This window comes from Mercenaria mercenaria, chromosome 1, assembly GCF_021730395.1.
Source record: "Mercenaria mercenaria strain notata chromosome 1, MADL_Memer_1, whole genome shotgun sequence".
Taxonomy (NCBI): Eukaryota; Metazoa; Mollusca; class Bivalvia; order Venerida; family Veneridae; genus Mercenaria; species Mercenaria mercenaria.
Genome location: NC_069361.1, coordinates 36,803,001 through 36,824,263, shown reverse-complemented (window position 1 = coordinate 36,824,263; position 21,263 = coordinate 36,803,001).

Here is a 21,263-nt window from a genome sequence, read left to right as displayed (position 1 = left end):
TGCATCTGTTTTTAAATGGAAAATATCTACATTAATGTTACTTTTCGCCCTGTGAAAATGGCTAAATCTAGACTTGTCTTTACCCAGAGAGAAAGATGTCGTTTTTTACATGATATTTGCCTTGTTGATTCAGAGTATTTAGAATAAAAAAATTAGGACATATTTTAATGAAAATAGCAAGTCAAAACTGTAAACTGTTGCCTGAAAATATTTGTTTATGATATTGCTCTGTTCTTCACTATTTAAATGCGTGTTAAACCTAGATGATTTTCTGCAGTTTTATCTAAAAGTTCGGAATACTAAATGTAACTTCGTTGTCGGCCTTTTTAAAAAAAAATATTGTTATTTTAATTTAAATGTATTGTATTTTTCACACATCAGTTTTAAGATTAAATTTATTAAACTAATTTTTGGAGTTTAAACAACAATTTCGTTTGAAACATTCCCTACGTTCAAGAAGAATGTTGGTTTCTGTATGTAGAAATCTGACATTATAAACAATAATTATAATTATGGCTCTACAAGATTAAGAAAAGTGTCAGCTTTCTGTTATTTTCAATTTTTTTTTATTCAAATCCAATAAAAATCGGCCCTTTGATAAAGGTTTGAAGTTACGTGGTAAAATATTTCTTCAGGGAAGTGAGCTCGAGTTAATTCATAATAATTAAGCATATCACCACATGCAGTCGCATGCTGTTTTTGCTTCAGAATCCCTTTAGATCAATCTCTGATCATCTAATTATCGCTGACTGGTAAACCCTTTGAACAATAAGTGTTATAGCTCCATGATTAATTTGAGGTAATATGCTAATTACGCGCTAACCGATAGTGGCGAAAACAAAATATCGATCGCTAACGACTGGTCGATATTTACAGGTATGGACGACAGCATAGTACAGATAAATGTACTGATTTATACGGAGTTTCTACTCCCCGTATTAGACCTTCCTGACCAAAATTAGCCTAACCGGGCCTCACTTTGAACTCTGCCATTCATCCATTTTATATTTTTAAATCCAATTTCGTAGCATATATGTATAGTGCGAACATAGATGCATACCCAGGTGGTGTGGAATGTGTCTCCCAACCACCACTTTATTTCCATAATTTTCACTTGAAAAAAAAGTGGATGGATGACAGCCGAGCGTCTGGCCGACTTTTTGTTCTGATGTTTATGTTTTAGCCTCAACCGGAAGTACGGAGCTAGGAATTTTAAAACACCCGCCATGTAGAATAATTAACAGTTCCCCATTGATCAGGTCGGATATCCGGGCACTTCAGCGTATCGTGTTGCGTAGCAACAACGGAGGTGACAGCAAACGCTAAATTGTAAATGAAAAGCATTTCATGTTTCACTAGTGCTGGTTATTTTTCTTTGCTTAAAGTACAATTTTGGGCAATATTAATAAGTCAGTGAATTTAAAATGTAGCATGATGTTCCAGAAATCACTCCTGAGAAAGAAAAACTTTCTTTTTTAGGTTTCAGACGTGATCTTCATCATTGATCTGTGTAAGTTGCAAGGTCCCATATTTTTGACGGACTGGATGAAAATCATAATTTAAAAAATCGGAGGTCTTTTAAAAATAAATAAAATAGAGAATCTAACTCACCTTATTAGGTACGTTTCTCCATTTGTTTCACTTTTCTCGTTCTATTTTGTAGCCTGTCATTAGTTCTGGAAGCCAGATAGCTTAAAGTGTGGTGTCAAAAGTGATTCAGTCACGCCAGATTTAATTAAAGCAACACCTCGTACCTAAATTCTGATTCGTGTGAGATTTAATGAGAGGTGTCATAATTTAAAACTTAATAGTACATTTATATAATAAGCGTATATACCAGAGAAGGGATTTTTTCTCCCTCGAAGCGTATCAGGATCACACTATACGATCTTTATCTGCATTTATAACACAAAGGGATTTTTTATATGTTACAATTGTTTTAAATGTAATATGACATCTAGAGTTACTGTGTTACACGTGGAGATAAAATGATATATAATAACTGCATGCTCGCTTCTTTGTACGAAAAGCCAGAACGTATTAATAAATTGATGACTTCTATTTACGAAAATACTGATCTCTGCTTTGTAGTAAATTGTCAGTTATTTAAAACTGTGAACGATAATTTGCATCCTTTTTCTTGTTAATTGTTAGACTGTCACAATTGACTGCTTCCACATACCACAAAATTAAAGCATTCATTCCAGTCATAAGTCATAAATCACTATGGAAACCAATCAGTATGTGGTTTATTAATGAAAATCAGTTTTGACCAGTTCCTTATGACTATCACTAATTAATAGATTGATTTCCTGTTTGTTTTATCCCCCTGATGTACCCCTTCGGGGCCTTATGGTAATTTCCTGTCTTATCCGTTTGATGTATGCCTTTAGGGTCTTATGATATTTGGAAGATGCACATTATTGTTATTTGCGTGTCCAGTCCTACTAAAATGTCCAAGATTTCAATTTCTCCCAGAATTTCTGGTCAGAGGGTTAATGATTGGCGTGAAATTATAATAACATGGAATGCCAGAGAGTTACAAATAGCATCTTAGATTGGCTTTTAATAGCCCTATTAAATTACCGGCACTCTTCTCCTTGGCCAGCTTATAATATTGAGATGAACATTAGGTCAGGTGGTTTTATTGCATGAGGAATCAAGAAAAAGATACAATTGTTGTATTTTGAATGAAATGTTGAAGGAAATTTCACACACTTGAAATTCAAGTAATACATATGAACCTATGAAAGTTAATAAAATTAATCTTTACAATTAGCAGTTCATATTGGAGTTATAGTTTAAAGGCCCAGTAATACTTTGATATGTAATAATTACAAACAGCATTATTTTACCTAGAAAGTTATAAACTTTCTGACGAAATTGGCCTTTATTTGCTGAGAACATAATAGCACATTTTCAGGTTACAGGTATCACTACGTCACACTCAATGCGGTCATCCCTATTATTAGTTACAAACACTCGTGGCTCAGAGGTTTTCGGACAGTAGAATTCTATAGCACATAGAGTTAATTACTGTAAGGATTGCATTTGCACATTCTTATCTCACAGTAAATGATGTACCTGGCCAGTGTTGCAAAATTTGTTTATATTTAAGGCACTAAAATGCATATTAACTGAGTTGGTTGAATATTTGGTGCATTTTGTTCATATCTTTTTAATATAATCATGAATGGAATATACATGTAATAATTGATCATGTATACATATTTATTTGAGACTTTTTGCCAATACTCTTAGTAAAAAAATGTTTATAAAATGTATCAACAATTGGCGAAAAGGGCAGTTAAAATAAGAACATCTGCATGATTTATATATACGATAGTATAACTTAAAAAATTAATTTATTGTAATTTTATAGCCCATTTTAAGCTACTTAATTAATGTTCCTAGTGAAGGTGCTGGACAAACTTTTAAACTATTATTTTCCACGATGTTATTAGATGATATTTGTTAATGATAATAAATGGATTATATTTTGTAACAATCACTGCTTTTGTTTAAGACGGAAAATTAAATTTGAATTTAGTAACTTTTACACATAATAATTATTTATATGATCTTGAATGATTGTAAAAAATTGCAGAAAAATATATTGTTTTTAATTTTTGTTACATATATAAATTTGTAACATTTGTTCTGACAGATTCTACTTGTTTTTTTTTTTTTTTTTTTTTTTTTTTTTATTGTTTGTTGCGGCATTATTATCATTTTAGTCATATTTAGGCTATGTATAATGAGTCTCTGAAGTAATGTAAACTGTCATACAACTTCCCCACAAAATTTGGATCGAGAACAAATTATTTCTGATTTACTCTCTCTGGTCAAATTGTCACTGAGATCAAACTCGCAACATCTGGATTGGTCACACTGAGTTGGCTAAAATACTGATCATGTTTTAGTTTAAACAAAAAAGTAAATTTTCTTACATCTTACAAAGTAAGACAGTTGTTCATGATCTCCCCACTCTGGTTCTCAAAAAAGGAAAAATTGTTTTATGCTGACAGACTACTTTATGTAACTTTCATATTAGAATCTAATATGTATTTTTTTATTGATATAGATTTCAATCTAAGGCTTCAATAACAGATGGTTTATTTTCCTATCGGTGTCGTCTGTTGTTTACATTCACCAGTGATAATACAGAACAATATGTGATTTGATTTTATGATAATCTTAGCTAAAACCCAATTTTTAATGTTATTTTTTATTCATCAAGTTTTCCTGAATTATTATTTCTTTTAACTAATGTCATAGCTCTCAGTATAGTCAGTCTAATTAAATTTCAACACGAATAAGATATAATCTAATTTGGTGTGAAAACAGTTTACTGCATGTTATAATAATATCAGGTAAAGTAAATGTTTTCTGTAATTCAGTCAACAGAGTTCTAGGACATGTCTGAATCCATTTACAGTTCTTAAACAGAAAAAATAATGTGTATAACAATATTCAACCATCACATAACATTCATTGAGTCTATATAAATAACACACATCTCTCTGAATGTTTGTCCGAATCCTAAAGCCATAAACCTGGGTTTATTCAGGTCATTCTAAAAATAGACACAGGGGCTGATTAGAGAATGTGCTATTTAGCGTTGCTTTTTAAAAGTTTAAATTATAAATCTGAAATATAGCATGTTGTATTTTATTTCAATGATATTGCAAAACAGAGAGAAATGTCTTCTGTATGTATGAAACCCATGATTACAATAGGTAACAGTTAAAGCCCTGCTCCCGTGCTACCTTTTAATCTTGAATCGTCACTGAAAAAGCATGAAAATCCTAACTATGAACAGTGACTGCTGTCAAAATTAAGTCTATTTTATATAAAATTCTATATTAAATACCTGTGGTTTTGCGTGCTAAAGTGTTGCACGTGGCCGTTACAGCTGTTGCCTATTGTAATCATGGGTTGCATACACACAAAAGAATTTGAATAGTAGCGGAGCAGGTCTTTTACTGTTTTCTATGAAGAGACAACTAAAATTTCACAGAAAAATATATGGTAACATGCTGTAGGTTAATCTTAAGTGTTACTTGACCTTCTCAATATCCCCTATTTTTATACAACCAAAATACTTTTAAAATTTTCGCATAATTTCATAACTTTCCCACGGCAGGAATGGTCAAATGCCTTATGTGTGTATTCATTCTGTAAAAAAAAGTCCCTTAATTGATGTACCTCTAATGCTTTTCAATTTATTGCAAGAGCTGTTTTATTAAGTTTTCTCATGACAAGGTACAAAAATTGCAAAAATTATATGATGTGCCTCCTATCAGTATAGCAATTAAGTTACAATAACCTACCATGTACTTCTTATTAAGTCATTTCAGACTACAGTTTCTTACATTTGCATAACTAGGTAAAAACAAAATGCATGCATTTTCACCTGATCAACGGTTTTTCATAACATATAGAAAGTTTCATCAAAATTGCATTATCTTTGTTTTGTACACTTATTGAAACAATTAGAAGGACATTCTTGTAGACGGAATTAAGTCACCTAAAAGAAGTTTTAATCACTAAATAAGAATTAGCGAATAAATTGAATTCAATATTATGTATCGTTTCCTGTAGCAGCATAAGTACCGATTCGTATTAAAGCATGGACAGACAAACTGATAGAAGTAGTAAAACTATAAACCCTCTAGTGAAACAGGTAGGGACTAATACTAATTTTCTTAGTTTTATTGTGTATAATAATAATAAAAAAACTTTCTCGAAAATAACTGTACTGTACTTCTAATTGTTTTTCCAGATAAATTTTGTTTCAAGAACAAAACTGATAAAAACAAAAAATATATTATTACTCACCTGTAAAAAAAAATACGATTAAATTTATTTTAGAGCTCTTTGGAAATGATGAAAAAAAAACATTCCCTGCTTTGTAGACAACACTATAAGACTTCTATAAATTTCTGCTGATTAGTAAAAAGGCATAAAACTTGTGGTCGGTAATTCATGTAAGATAAGGTCAAATAGCAGGTAATTAATGTGAGGATGTCGGCCAGCACAGCAGGCCATGGAGATTTATGGGATATTAACAGTTACAGATTATTTGCCTAGCTGAATAGCCCCTGCTAGATTTTAGTAACCTTCTCGGACATTTTGGTAGGACTGTGTCAATGGACAAAGGGATTAATACAGCTACTACATAAAAAGCATTAATTAATACACATGCCCGAGCATACAGTTCATTTGAAATTTTAAAATCAATTCACCAAACTAATTTTTGATTGGTAGGACATTTCTTCAGAAAAAAATGACTGCATTAAGATTACATAGAATAAAGTATAAGTTTTCAACTTTATTTAAATGACTTTCATATTTAATGTACTTCGACATTGTAGCATTTTACATAAATCTAAATAAAATATATCGCACAAAGTACACTTCAGAAAATGGCAACAATATAATTATTTCAGAGCATTAAAACATTTAGAAAATCAGCTTAAAAAATTAGAAAATTAATTACTTATTTATTGGATCTGTTCATTCTTGAAAAAAAAAACATTCTTTTTCAAGACACTTAAAAGATTCTCTGAAAGATGAAAGAAACAACTGCTACGATTTTAAGCAAAAAGTTGGTTAAAAAATTATGTTCTCAGATATTTTAGTTTAGTTTAATATTTATATATACAAACTGAGTAAATGTTGAATAAGCTTGGAAACTTGTTTTAATTATAACTTATCCGTAGCGCCGAAGAGCTAACAATAAATAATGTGTCACCTTTTCCAGACCGTTTTAAAATGCCACAAAATCAATGATCACAAAAATCCTACCTTTTTGAAAAATATATAGATTGAACCATAGCTTAAGGACTGTAGATAATAAAAAAATGACTCTTGATTTGTTTTATTTGAAAATAAAAACATCACAACCCACGCCGCTAGTTAATTCGTTACGAATTGCCGGGTCCTGCTCTCACCTCCAAGGTGATTTGCATAAACGATTGCGCCGGATGTGACGTCATGCCGACCTGATCAATTCCCCAGATATATTAAAGAAGTAATAATGATAAATAACCAGTAAGATATATATGCCTTTATATCTACCCTGTCCTGTTTATACAGAAAATCGATAAGATATATATGCCTTTATATCTACCCTGTCCTGTTTATACAGAAAATCGACCGGGGCCAAACTACGAAACCGCTCCCCTGCCACCTAATGTACAATCAAGTGATAGACCTTACGCTTAGTGAAAGTTATGATGGAAAAAACTTCACTTTTGCTTACTGTAATTATCTACAGTATATGAAAAATGGATAAAAAGAACTATGTTATTTGTTCAGCCGGGCCGGGTTTTATTAATTGATAACCTTCACAATCAGGCGTACGAGTTTGCATGGGCATGTTCTAATCTCTGGCCCGGCCTGGCCTGGTCCGATGAGCCCAATTTTCGACTGGGCCAGGCCAGGCCAGATTTTAATGTACATAGAGAAATGAATGGCATAAAATCTAAATATACAATTACAGTAGCAGGCAGTATTAACCTGTATTGTGTACTTGCTGCAGGTCAAACAAAATGAGAAACCAGGCCTCTGGAGAATCATTAATTAGCTGTCATTCATCTTATTTGAAATACAGATTTGCGCTGAAGAAAATGGTGTAAGTAAATGATAACTACCCATTTTTTCTGTGATCAAATTATTTAAATTCAACTTTAACACTTGGTTTTAAAACTAATGGATAAATTCATTGATAAGTTTACCTGCTGCAATATAACTGAATATTTGCATGCAGTGAATGCATCTCTTTGGGAATTGTAATTACAGGTTGTGTCCCTACTATCCTTAGCTGACCTTTTAACTGTTCAGTTGAACTTTTAATGTGTGTTCGGTTTAGTTAAGCTGATGTTCAATTTATGGAAGACTAATAAAAATAATATTCATTGTGGGACCTCTAACTCATTGTCAGGGTGTTGGTAATTTAGATTAGTGATATTTTTCTTGCACAAAAAAATAATGTTGCATTGTGTTTATGTTATTTCTAAGTGATATATTTAATGCTAAAAGATGCTCTTGAGCCTGTCTCACAAAACTTTGTAGGATTTTTTTCCACATTCTTAGATAAATATAAAAACAATCTTACAAAAATATTCAGTATGTGTATGACCTAGCTAAACTACAAAATTTATTTATCGCTTCCCCGCACCATACTATCCCAGATCCTAGAACGGAGATAGCATTATTAGAAATTGAAAGTTGTTGTCCGTTAGTATTGACAGGTGCCACTCATTAATCTTCGCCAATATTTTCGGGTGTTTTCTTTATTTTACACCATATTTGTAACCTGAAAATATCTAAATTGACCAAAATAACATGCATAGTTTACCAATGGCACAGTGGCGTAGTGATAAGTTTTCCGACTTTCACACATGTTACCGTGGGTTCGATTTCAATTCAGATTCTTTTCATTAAATCAATATAATGTCATTTTATTGATACTGTTTTTATTCTTACAGCATTTTATGGTAATAACTTGTATGTAGAAGAATGTCAAATACTTGTGTATTTCTTTCAATAAATGAACAATAAATCATGATAAGTGACAATTTTCCTGCATTCTAAGTTTACAAATGAAATTTTAAAAAAAAAATGATAATGAAAATGGTCAAACAGGTCTTAACTTACAGTCCCGAGATTGGTAGCTGAACGTTTTGTCAGCACAACTATATCTGCATGTACGACCTGGCGGTAAAGAAATGTTTATGTTTTACTTGGTTTTCAATATTTATATTTTTATTTATGTTTGGGCACCGAAATTTTTTCTTGAGTGCTAGTTCAATAATTTCGGACAATACTAAACAATCCTCAATAGACAAAATCACAGGTGGCAGTAACGTACCTAGGATACAGTATGTGTCCATGAGCCATATGCACTTAAATTTACTACAATTATAATGTTTTCTTAGGAAAAAAATGACAAAAAGCCATTTTGAAAAAATTTTTGCTCCTGTGACAATGAGCCATGAGAAAGGTGACCAAGAACAGTTTGACATGTGCGTTGCTTCCAGGTCCGTATTTTTTTTTCTAAACAATATTTCCTTATCAATGGTTGGCCGCCTTTTCGGCAAAAGATTAATATTTCAGAAAAACCTTTCTTCAAAACCCAGTTCCAAACCGTTTACGCATCACGAGCGAGCAACGGCATATGAAACGATAGTGATTTTTCACCCGAATAAATCCCACACATTTTTCGCATCGAAGTCTCCCCCCTAAAACACATCAAGCTCACAGTGCGAGTTTAAAATAACGTTATAACCGTTCATAACAGACTAAACACAAACTAACAAGACCGTAAACTAGGTTCAATCCTACTTTGTTACTTACAAATTCGCTATTTAACATTTTCGCTTTCGGAAATTACCTTCGCCTGCCATGCTTACCGTTGACAAGACGGTGGTTGTAAAGAACGTTTTCATTGGCGGAGACAGTTTACGTATTTCAAACATAGCGATAAAATCCAAAGAGTACCCGAATATAAACAAGCAGCGATGGCTCACGAGGATTATTTACCAAATTCAAATAAATAACAACTGGTAAGTAATTAAGTAGAATTGAACCTTATTTTAAGTCTTGTTAGTTTACATTTAGCCTATTCTGACTGCTTGCAGTGCTATTTTTAACTGACATGGTGTACTTGATTTGTTTTACGGGGGAGACGTCGGTGCGAAAAATGTGTGGGATTTATTCGGGTGGAGAAATATCACTATCGTTTCGTATGCAGTTGTTCGCTCGTGATGCGTAAACGGTTTGGAACTGGGTTTTGAAGAAAGGTTTTTCTGAAAGATTAATCGTTTGCCGAAAAGGCGGCCAACCATTGATAAGGAAACATTGTTTTGAAAAAAATACGGACCTGGAAGCAATGCACATGTCAAACTGTTCTTGGTCACCTTTCTAATGGCTCATTGTCACAGGAGCAAAATTTTTTTCAAAATGGCTTTTTGTCATTTTTTTCCTAAGAAAACATTATAATTGTAGTAAATTTAAGTGCATATGGCTCATGGACCCATACTGTATCCTAGGTACGTTACTGCCACCTGTGGACAAAATAATAATTAGTTAGGTTATTCAATCGGGGGAAAACTAAACCACCAGTCAAGAGTCAATTGAGGTGGAGATCCCCTGATAATAGTCATAACAATTAATCAGGCATCACCCTTAAATTAGACTTAATAGTTATGTTAGCTACAGGCTTATTCCCAGGTATATAATTTTACAGAGTGGGAATTCAAAATGTATTTATATAATGTCTGAAATATCCAAACTTATTCCTCAATAAGTTCCAAAAGTTAGATTTTAAAGATGCTATAGAAATCACTTTCACCTTTTACGAAATTGAAATCTATGGCCTGGCCCGGCCCAGTCGAAAATTGGGCTCATCGGGCCGGGCTAGGCCAGGTCAGAGATTAGAACATGCCGTTTGCATGTAAGTTTTTTTTAAATTCTAAATTAGTAGAAAACTATATTAGATCTAATTGTTTTATTTATTTATTTATTTACATTTAGGTCATAGCATAAAAGAACACATTACAATACATAAATATCACAGACAAGACTTCATAAAACATATTTTCTAAAAAAATCACAATTCTATTATTAAAATAGCACAGTGTAGTATATTTGTGAAACAGACTATAGCAGAGACTCCTTATAATTTTAACTAGCAGATCCTCCCGCCAGTCGCAGTGACCACGCTTGTGGATAGTTTAATACAACATATGTATTTATATAGTTTATACAACATGTATTCATAACTCTTGTATATATTCTATAAATAAACTGTAAATATGTATACCTTGGATTTATTATAATATGTACAATTAACGACAGAACTAATATCACAACATGGTGTCAGAATAAATGGACTATTAATTTGTGGAGTTTTGAACGGATTATAAGCAGTGCATATTAATTTGTGATTAAAATCAAAATGGATATGACAGGAATAACACCGCCCAGAATGGACTGGGAAAGTTATAACTTGCCAGAGGCATGGAATCGGTTCCAAAGACATGTTGAACTGATTTTTGAGGGACCGCTAAAATCAAAAAAGGAAGAAGAACGACTGGCATATCTTCTCATTTGGGTTGACGATAAGAACAGAGATATCCAGCAATCATGGAAATTGACGGGAGACGCAAAGAAATCGTTACAAACACATTTTGACAAATTCAAAAAACACGTGCAGCCTACCTTAAACCCTGTGCTTGCTCGATATAAGTTTAACAATGGAGTCAATTGACCAATTCGTTACCAGGTTAAGAATATGTGCTACGAATTGCCGATATGGGGATAAAGAAGACGAAATGATTCGTGATAGGATTTTGTTTGGCACGAATAGCGCCAAAATTCGTGAGAAATTTATCAATGAAGGGGAAAAATTAACACTAACCCGGGCTATACAAATTTCACAAAACGCTGAATACTGTCAACAGCAAATGGCATCCATGGCCCTTGGAGAAAAACCGAATAATGTTGATACCGTACAGAGAACAAGAAGACATCCTCCACCAACATACCCTCAAAGACCCGAAAATTATGGATTCAAACAATGTGGAAACTGTGGAATGAAACATAACTCGACTTCTCGTGCTTCCTGTCCCGCGTTTGGGAAAACTTGTTTAAAATGCAGAAAACAAAACCATTTCATTAAAATGTGCAGCTCCAAAACAAAGGATGTACATGATATTGAGAAGGATTATGTGGACTGTAGTGCTCATGGATTTATCTATGAACATGAAAGTGAAAACAATGGCGCATGCGGATTTAGCTATGAAAACAGCGTTGAATACTTCATTGATACGGTAAGCGCTTCGTCTTTTCCATCTCAAAACCCAGACCGTGCCTTTGTTTCCCTTCTCGTTGGCCCAACAAAGCAAAGCCTCAAATTTAAGATTGATACAGGCAGCGCTGTTAACATTATTTCCCGCCAAATGTATGAAACACTTTGCTTGAGAAACCCCTTGGAACCCCCAGATAGCAAACTGACCTCATATTCTGGTGATATGATACAGGTCATCGGAAAAGTACGCCTGGAATGTGTACATAACACTTCCTGCATTGTCACAACCTTCTATATAGTGGATACTGTAGCCCCGCCTCTGTTAGGGTTGAGATCCTGCCTTGACCAAAGGTCTCTTACAATTGACATACGCTATAGAAAAATCCCCACCTACCGAAAATCAAGAAGCCATGACAAAACAGTCTGTTATGTCCGGGTATGGTGACCTTTTTAAAGGTATTGGTAAAATCCCAGGGAAATGTAAATTGTATGTGAAAGAAGATGCTGTCCCTGTGGTTAACGCCCCTCGCAAGGTGCCGGAAGGTCTTAAATTAAGGCTTGAACAGGAACTCCTACGAATGGAGAAAGATAAAATCATAACGAGGGTTACGGAGCCTACAGACTTGGTGAATTCTATAGTTGTCGTAGAAAAGCCCAAAACAGGTCAACTCCGAATATGTCTAGACCCCAAAGCCTCAGTGACTCAATATGCAAGCCATATTACCCTATGCCTACACTAGAATATGTGACAGCAGATCTCAAGGGTGCGCCCCATTTTAGTATTCTAGACATTACTCATGCTTATTGGAGCATAGAATTAGAGAAAGAGTCGTCAATGTTGACAACTTTCTCTACGCCGTTCGGAAGATGGCGGTACCTCAGATTACCATTTGATATTTCCTCATCCGGTGACATATTTCAACGGAAAGTTCATGAGATATTTCAAAATATTTTTGGTATACATGCCATTGTCGATGACATTCTAATCAGTGGCCGTTCTAAGGCAGAACACGACGAAAACTTGCGTAACACGCTGCAACGCGCACGAGAAGCGGGCATCAGGTTTAATCCTGATAAATGCGTAATAGGTGTGTCTGAAGTGCCGTTTTTCGGGCACATAATCTCTGCACAGGGCTTATAACCTGATCTAAGCAAAATAGAGGCAATTACGAGGTTAGAAATGCCAGACACGCGCGGGAAACTAGAAACGTTTCTCGGTATGGTCAATTACATGGCTAAATTTGCGCCAAACTTAGCTGAGGTTACTGCCCCTCTACGGAACCTCCTTCAGAAAGATGTGGAGTTTGTATGGGACGATCCCCAGACGCGCGCTTTTCAAGAGGTCAAGAGAATAATTACCAATGCCCCAGTTCTTGGTTACTTTGACCCAAACACGCAGCTTCTCCTTGAGTGCGATTCGAGCCAACATGGGATTGGCTGTTGTCTTATGCAAGAAGGTAGACATATCGCGTATGCTTCAAAAAGATTCACAAAAAGTGAAAAAATGTACGCGCAGATAGAGAAAGGCTCCTGGCTATCGTATTTGGCTGTAAGCGTTTCTACCAATATACATATGGTAGAGACATAGTGGTACATAGTGACCATAAACCTACCATTTCAATCATGAAAAAGCCCCTCTTTGCAGCCCCTCCCAGACTGCAGAGAATGTTACTGCAACTGCAGAAATACAAGCTTACTGTAGTGCATATAAGCGGTAAAGACATACCAGTAAGTGATTTTTTATCACGACAGTCATTACCGGACACAATGCCGACACTGATAGAAGGCTTAGATTTACATGTACATTCAGTCAGGAAACAACTGTTTGTTACTGACAGGCGGTTAGATAGTATAAGGCAAGCTATAGCGCAAGACAAATCTATGCAAATCTTGAAACAAACCATAGTCGAAGGATGGCCAGCAGAGAGGTCATTATGTAAAGCAGAAATACTTGATTTCTGGAATCACCGCGACGAAATGTCAGAGGAAGATTCCCTGGTATTTAGAGGTCAAAAGCTGGTCATACCCAGTCAACTCAGATCTGACATGCTGAGTCAGGTACATACAGGTCATATGGGCGTAACAAAGACGATTGAAAGAGCCAAAGATAATATATTTTGGCCAGGCATGACGAAACAAATTTCCGAATATGTGTTGCAATGAGAAATATGCCTCAAACACAGGGATTCAAACCCGAAAGAGCCCCTAATGCCACATGAAGTCCCAAGCAGGCCGTTTCAGAAAATCGGAACGGATATTTTTCAATTTGATGGCAAAAGTTATTTAGTCACGGTTGACTATTATAGCCGTTTCCTAGAGATAGATTGGTTACGCGATACGCGCGCTGCAACAGTTATCACAAAACTGAAAGTGCATATGTGGCGCTACGGCATATGCGACGTTTGCATCAGCGATAATGGGCCCCAGTTTGCATCACAAGAATTTGCAGAATTTTCCCGAAAGTGGAATTTCGAACATAGAACCTCTTCCCCATATCACCCAAGGTCAAACGGGTTAGCTGAAAAGGGCGTCTCAGTAGCCAAAAAGCTGCTTTTGAAGGCAAAAGAAAGTAACCAGGATCCATACATATCCCTAATGGAGTATCGTAACACACCCCTTGAATGTGGCTACACCCCTGCCCAATTATTAATGGGTCGTAGAACAAAGTCAGTTGTCCCAGTTACGGAAAAACTCCTAGAACCCAAAAACTGTCCCGCCTTCCTAGTTGTTCAAAAAATGCTTCAGGCAAAGGAAGTACAAAAAAAGAAACTTTGATAAAAACAGCAAACCTTGTGCCCCTAAATGTTGATGATTATGTACGGATACAAATGGGAAAAACTTGGGAGCCTGGAAAAATTACAAAGAAACATGATCCAAGGTCATATTCTGTTGTAACAGAAGATGGTGCTATTTACCGCCGAAATCGCCAGCACCTATTGTAAAAACAAATGAGAATTTCCCCCACATTGACCCCATGCAGCTTAACATTTTAGCCGACCCTGGAAACAATTACAATTGCCCGCAGGAAAATTACTCTACAGCTAGCACAGGTAATGACCTCACACTATCTCAGAATTCTCAAGGACCTTACATTACACGGTCTGGTAGAGTGGTAAAGAAAAATGAGCGCTATCATGACAGCCAATGGGTAAAATAAGACTTTAGTTTAAAGATAATCATGAATGACTGTGTAGTCAATTAGTTTTCAACAAACAAACAAGAATTAATGTATATACTTCCTATAATTTGCTGCTGTATTTTATGTGCATTTATAAATGTTTATTTCATGGAAATTGAATGCATTAAGAAATAATCTTGTACTTATGTATATTGATTTACAGGTGAACTTTAACCTTGTATGGACATTTTCGTTTATTGCAAAACAAGGAAGATGTAGTATATTTGTAAAACAGACTATAGCAGAGACTCCTTATAATTTTAACTAGCAGATCCTCCCGCCAGTCGCAGAGTGACCACGCTTGTGGATAGTTTAATACAACATGTATTTTTATAGTTAATACAACAAAAATGTATTCATAACTCTTGTACATATTCTGTAAATAAACTGTAAATATGTATACCTTGGATTTATTATAATATGTACAGTTAACGACAGAACTAATATCACAACACACAGTAGGCTATCACAGTTTGCATACTTTTAATATGATAATACCAAATGTCATTGCTAAAAAAGAAACTGTGTTATTAAAATGCTAGGGACCTATGGATAACCCATTAAGCTAAAAGCTTATTTCCAATGGGGTCCATTTTAATTTTAACACAAAAAAATACAAGAGATGCTTTTGAGAAAAGCGCATGTCTCCCACAACTGCCCCTATGAAAAATATTAGTTTCTCTAGATGTTTTAGACGAGTGGATCCAATTAGATGGTCTGGATGAGTGGATCAAATCAGTAATTCAAGGGCCATAAATCAAAAGTGCCTGGGCGGATTCGGCTAGTTATCGAACTTGGGTAAGGTCTTATGGCCAAACACATTTTGTTCAAGTTTGGTGAAGATCGGATGAGAAATGTTCGACTTAGAGAGCGGACAAGAGTAAACAGACGGATTTTTTCGGTAATTCAAGGGCCGTAACTCTGAAATGCCTGGACCGATTTGGCTAGTTATCGAACTTGGCCGAGGTCTCATGGTCAAACACATTTTGTTCAAGTTTGGTGAAGATCGGATGAGAAATGTTCGACTTAGAGTGCTGACAAGAGTAAAAAGGCCGATTTTTCGATAATTCAAGGGCCGTAACTCCAAAATGCCTGGACCGATTTGGCTAGTTATCGAACTTGGCCGAGATCTCATGGTCAAACACATTTTGTTCAAGTTTGGTGAAGATCAGATGAGAAATGTTTGATTAAGAGTGCGGACATGAGTAAAAAGGCCAATTGTTCGATAATTCAAGGGCCGTAACTCCAAAATGCCTGGACCGATTTGGCTAGTTATCGAACTTGGCCGAGGTCTCATGGTCAAACACATTTTGTTTAAGTTTGGTGAAGATTGGATGAGAAATATTCGAATTACAGTGCGGACAAGAGTAAAAAGACCGATTTTTGGTAATTCAAGGGCCATAACTCCAAGACGCCTGGACCGATTTGGCTGGTTATCGAAACTGGCCGAGGTCTTATGGTCAAACACATTTTGTTCAAGTTTGGTGAAAATCGAATGTTCGACTTAGAGTGCGGACAAGCTTTGTGACAGACAGACACACACACACACACACACACACACGCACGCACGCACGCACGCACACACACACACACACACACAGACCGGAGTAAATCAATATGTCTCCCACACCACTGTGTGGTGGGAGACATAATTAGGACATGAATGATAATTAACCCGTATGGTATTTATGTTTTCCACACATTTGGTCATCTACATTTGGTAGCTGTTACGAGATACAAGGGACGTTTTCACAAACAGTTCTTTTACTTAATGTTGGTTAATTGATAATTAAACAATCAGTTCCGTGCCGATTATCATTATATCTTGTTAAATAACAAAATAAATAGGTGCATATTATTATGCTTACTTTATTTTTTTTTCTGCTGAATTTCAAATAGAATTCATTTAAGGGTTACAAGCACTCATTTATCTGTTATCAACAGTTTATTTTACAACAAACTTATCGGCACGGAACAGTGTATTCATTTGGGGTTCCTCGGTTATTTTACGCTATCTGTAAACCATTTAGATCCAAGTTTTAAGTGAACACAGGTTAGGTCTTATTTTTTATTTCATTTTTAACAAAATTTAAGATATATATAACCCTACATATCTAGAAAAAGGAGGTCCGTACCCCTAGAAAACCCCTAACAGGCTTGTCTAGAGGTACGGATCCGTACCCCTAGACACTTCCAAAACGGAATTATTAAAAGTATGCTTAAAATAATATCACAGACATATGATATGTATTCCAACAGAGATCAATAGTATACAAAATCACTGTTACATTCGGTTACTAGATTTTTTATTAAATGCTCTTTAACTCTAGATTTGTACCTCTTAAGACTTTCAATAGATTTAATGTTACTAGGTAAGTAGTTCCAATCCTTTATACCACTTTAATAAAAAGTCTGTTTACTTATAATGTTGACCCTAGGAACAGTAAAATTACATTCACTAGATCTAGATCTAGTATTATATGTTTTATACTGTCACACTTTCGTACAAAATTATCATTTAAATAAGGTGGACATTTGTTGTGAAAAATTTTATACATGTGATTCAATCTTAGTTGTGTAACTTTATTTTTAACATTCAGCATGTCCAATTCAGCAAAGTCTTCGCTTGTAATAGACTCTCTAGGAGAGTAACCTTTAATAAATCTAATAACCTTGTTTTGCATAATCTGTAGATTGTTTCTTAAACCTTTGTTTAGGCCTTCGTACCAGGATGAACATGAGTAGTCAAAGTGGCACTGTATTTATTTATGCCGAGCATAAAATCTTTCTTGTATTAAAGACTAAGCATCTACCCTGTCTGTATAAAATTTTTAGTTTTGTATTGACTTTGGATACAATATTCCAGTTACTGGAACAGACCCGGAGAGAGAGTAGAAACTGCTCGCACCCTAGGTGGCTCCAATTACATGGTAATTGAGGTGATGGCCAGTTTACCAGCATGCAGCCAATAAAAAGCAATAAATCACATGTAACAGTGTTGATAAGCTAAGACCAGATTTTCCTTGATGTAGGAATTAATGAATAACATAATTTTATATAAAATGATAGTGTACTGTTTATAGTGAATGCATGTACTTTCACACAAAATTGATTAACTATATCACGCCATTTACCCGGATAATCTTAACTCTGTTCAGCGACCCTAACTCAGTGCCAACATGGCGGATGTAAAGCCGATACAACTTTGTTTTCTGTGTAATTACGATGTATAAAGGAATTTTCTGTTGTTATATCCATCTCCATTGATCAAGTATATATTTAGTTCAAAATGTATCATGTTAAATATATCAATCATTGTGTTTTCAGCTGGAAAAACGACGAACAAGGCAACTTTTTCAATGAAAACTTTTACAAAAAATCTTTAAAAATACTTCAATGCTTTTGATGCCTCGACTATTTTGTTGTTTGAAAGCAAAGATAAACTGCTTTATAGGCCCGTTTACACTATGTTGTTAACCCACTACATGTTGACACAATACATGTTCAAATGTACCGGCAGCGAGAAAAGGGATAAAAACCTAACTTTGATTTGATAAAAACCGAACTCAGTTTACATGAGGAATGGATAAAAACCTAACTTACACGAAATTGCGTGACGGATAAACACCTAACTGACTAGTATTCTATAGAAATGAATGAGTTGACATGTACATGGTCTGATTATTGTAAACATTACTTTATAAGCGGTATTGTCTTCAAACTTTGTCATTAATTTTACAAGATGTTATATGTATGCCCACTACAGTCAAATATTTTTTCATAATTTTAATATTATGCAAATAGCAATGTTTGGAAAAATCTGGATAAACCCTCAAAAATAACTCTGTATAAAAGTCAAAATTATTATATTTATATAAGAAATTATTTAATACCACCGATGTTCGAAGTTCTGTAGTCCCCAACCCTCTCTCCCTCCATCTCTCTATCTCTCGCACGCACGCAGGCACGCACGCACACACACACACACACACACACACACACACACACACACGCACACACACACACACACACGCACACACTGTTTCAGAAGAATTGTGTTTGTTTCAAATCTTGTATATCGTATAGTGTAAGAGATTTTTATAGAGGTGATAATGGAATATTTTTGATATTGTTTAAATTGGATTAGATGTATGATTAATTATTAAATAAGATATTTTTCAGACGGTAAATAGGGAAGAAAAGTGTGTATGTGTGTGGTGTGGCGGGGGGAATGATGCATGGACTGACGGGACAGGGGTGTGGGTATCCTTACATTTTTCACTTGTCCACGGACACTTAAAAACCCATTTGTCCATAGTCAAATTTCACTTGCTCTGATTTGTAATATTAAACCTTCATGAAAGCGCAAATAGACTGGAGATCGAGGTCATTATTTAGGACAATAAAATAGAAAAGCATATCTCAGTAACAGTGGTAAAAAATAAGCTGTTGAAATATTTGCCTTTTAACGTTTATAAAAGTCTGAAATCGCGTAAGCAGTGTTCGGGATCTTTTGGGGTTATGCCCGAGACACTGCCCACGCAATGGTACAAAGCCAGATGAATTCAGAGAAAGACTTAAAACTTTCCGACTTATTTTAGTCATACTTGCGATCTCTGGGTGCTTTTGAGTTTAATTTGGCTGACTACTGGCTCAAATATTTCCTTTGACAGTGACTTATTGTCTCAGCAGTTGGAATTCTACTTACAAACTTGTCATAATACTTTTTTAAGTTGTTTACGTTTCTGATGTTTCTGTCCTTTTAGTTCTCTGTGTGTAACCCTTGTTTTCCCTTTTTAGTTTTAGTTACAGAATGCTATATGCTGATGATGCAAATATTTTTCTTCAGCTACTTTAAGTAGTTCTTATGTTCCCTTTAGCATGTATACATATGATTTCTTCTTTTATGTTGTTTTTTTAAATGCATGTTGTAAAATGTGACTCTTCTTATTTTTGTGTGTGTCAGCTAATCTTTTTTTTATGTTGCTTTAAATGTGCTAAATCGTATGTGGTAAATTACTTTTCCTTTTATTTGCAAGTACCTATGTGCAATTTTGTTTTAATGCGCTGTAACATGTATGTGATACTTTGTGATTTGTTTCTTATCTACTTAGAGCCAGATGCTTTATTTGCTTTAATGTGCTTTAACATATTTGCATTTTATTACAGCTGTTTTACTTATGTTGAGCTTATTTACATGTGTTTGTCGGAAAATAGCTTTAAGCTAGTGTTATATGTTTATACTTATCCGACGTTAAATAAATCTTCTTGTATCTAAATCTTCTCTGATATTTTATCATAGTCACCGAGTTACAGTGTGCGCGAGACCTAGTCAAAGAATCCATTATCTTTATCACCTCCACTACACTTGAAGCAACACACAATCTAAATGAATATTTTATGTTTCTCATTTTATACCTGAAAAAGTATGCTTGTCCGCGGACACACAGAATGAAAATGCACTTGTCCGCCGGCAAAAAATCACGAGTCGGATAAGTTGGACATAGGAATCCCACATCCCTGCAGGGTGGGTAGATCAAAGAACTTCGAGCATCAACAGTCCATAAAAAAGCACAGACGAACAGCCGTTTTCGTTTGGTTAGGTGTTTATCCATTCTAAGTTCGTATTTATCCAGCACTGTTTCCTATACCAGTTAGGAATTATCCGAAAATTTAAACCTACCTCATAATCAATACAATTTTTAAGCTATCAAAATCAATTTCAAACTTTGATACTGTTAAACATTGTCAAAGAGATATTTATGGAACTAATACATTTGATAAGTAAGGTCTTACTGCAATTTCTGGTACTTTAAAACAGTTAGAAACATAAAACATGTTCATTTTGAAGACTTTTTGAGTACATTTTAATGAATTCCAGCCACATAATGTGACATTTCGATTGAAATATTTAGTACACAAAACATGTCATCAATACAGGATATTATGACTATCAAAAGTTTTACGCTAACATTGCATACTCACATAAAAACATGAAAAAAGACAAGGAAATTAACTACATACATCGTCTTTCTGTCAGCCATGTTGGCACTGAGTTAGGGTCGCTGAACAGAGTTAAGATTATCCGGGTACATGGCGTGTATATGTTGATTAATTTTGTCTTATATCCATATATCGAGTTTCCTGAAAAAAAAATGGGCAAATTTAAAAGACATGCAGTTAAATGCACATGCATTCACTATAAACAGCATAAGATAATTTTATATATGTTATTCATTAATTCCTGCATCAAGGAAAATTTGGCCT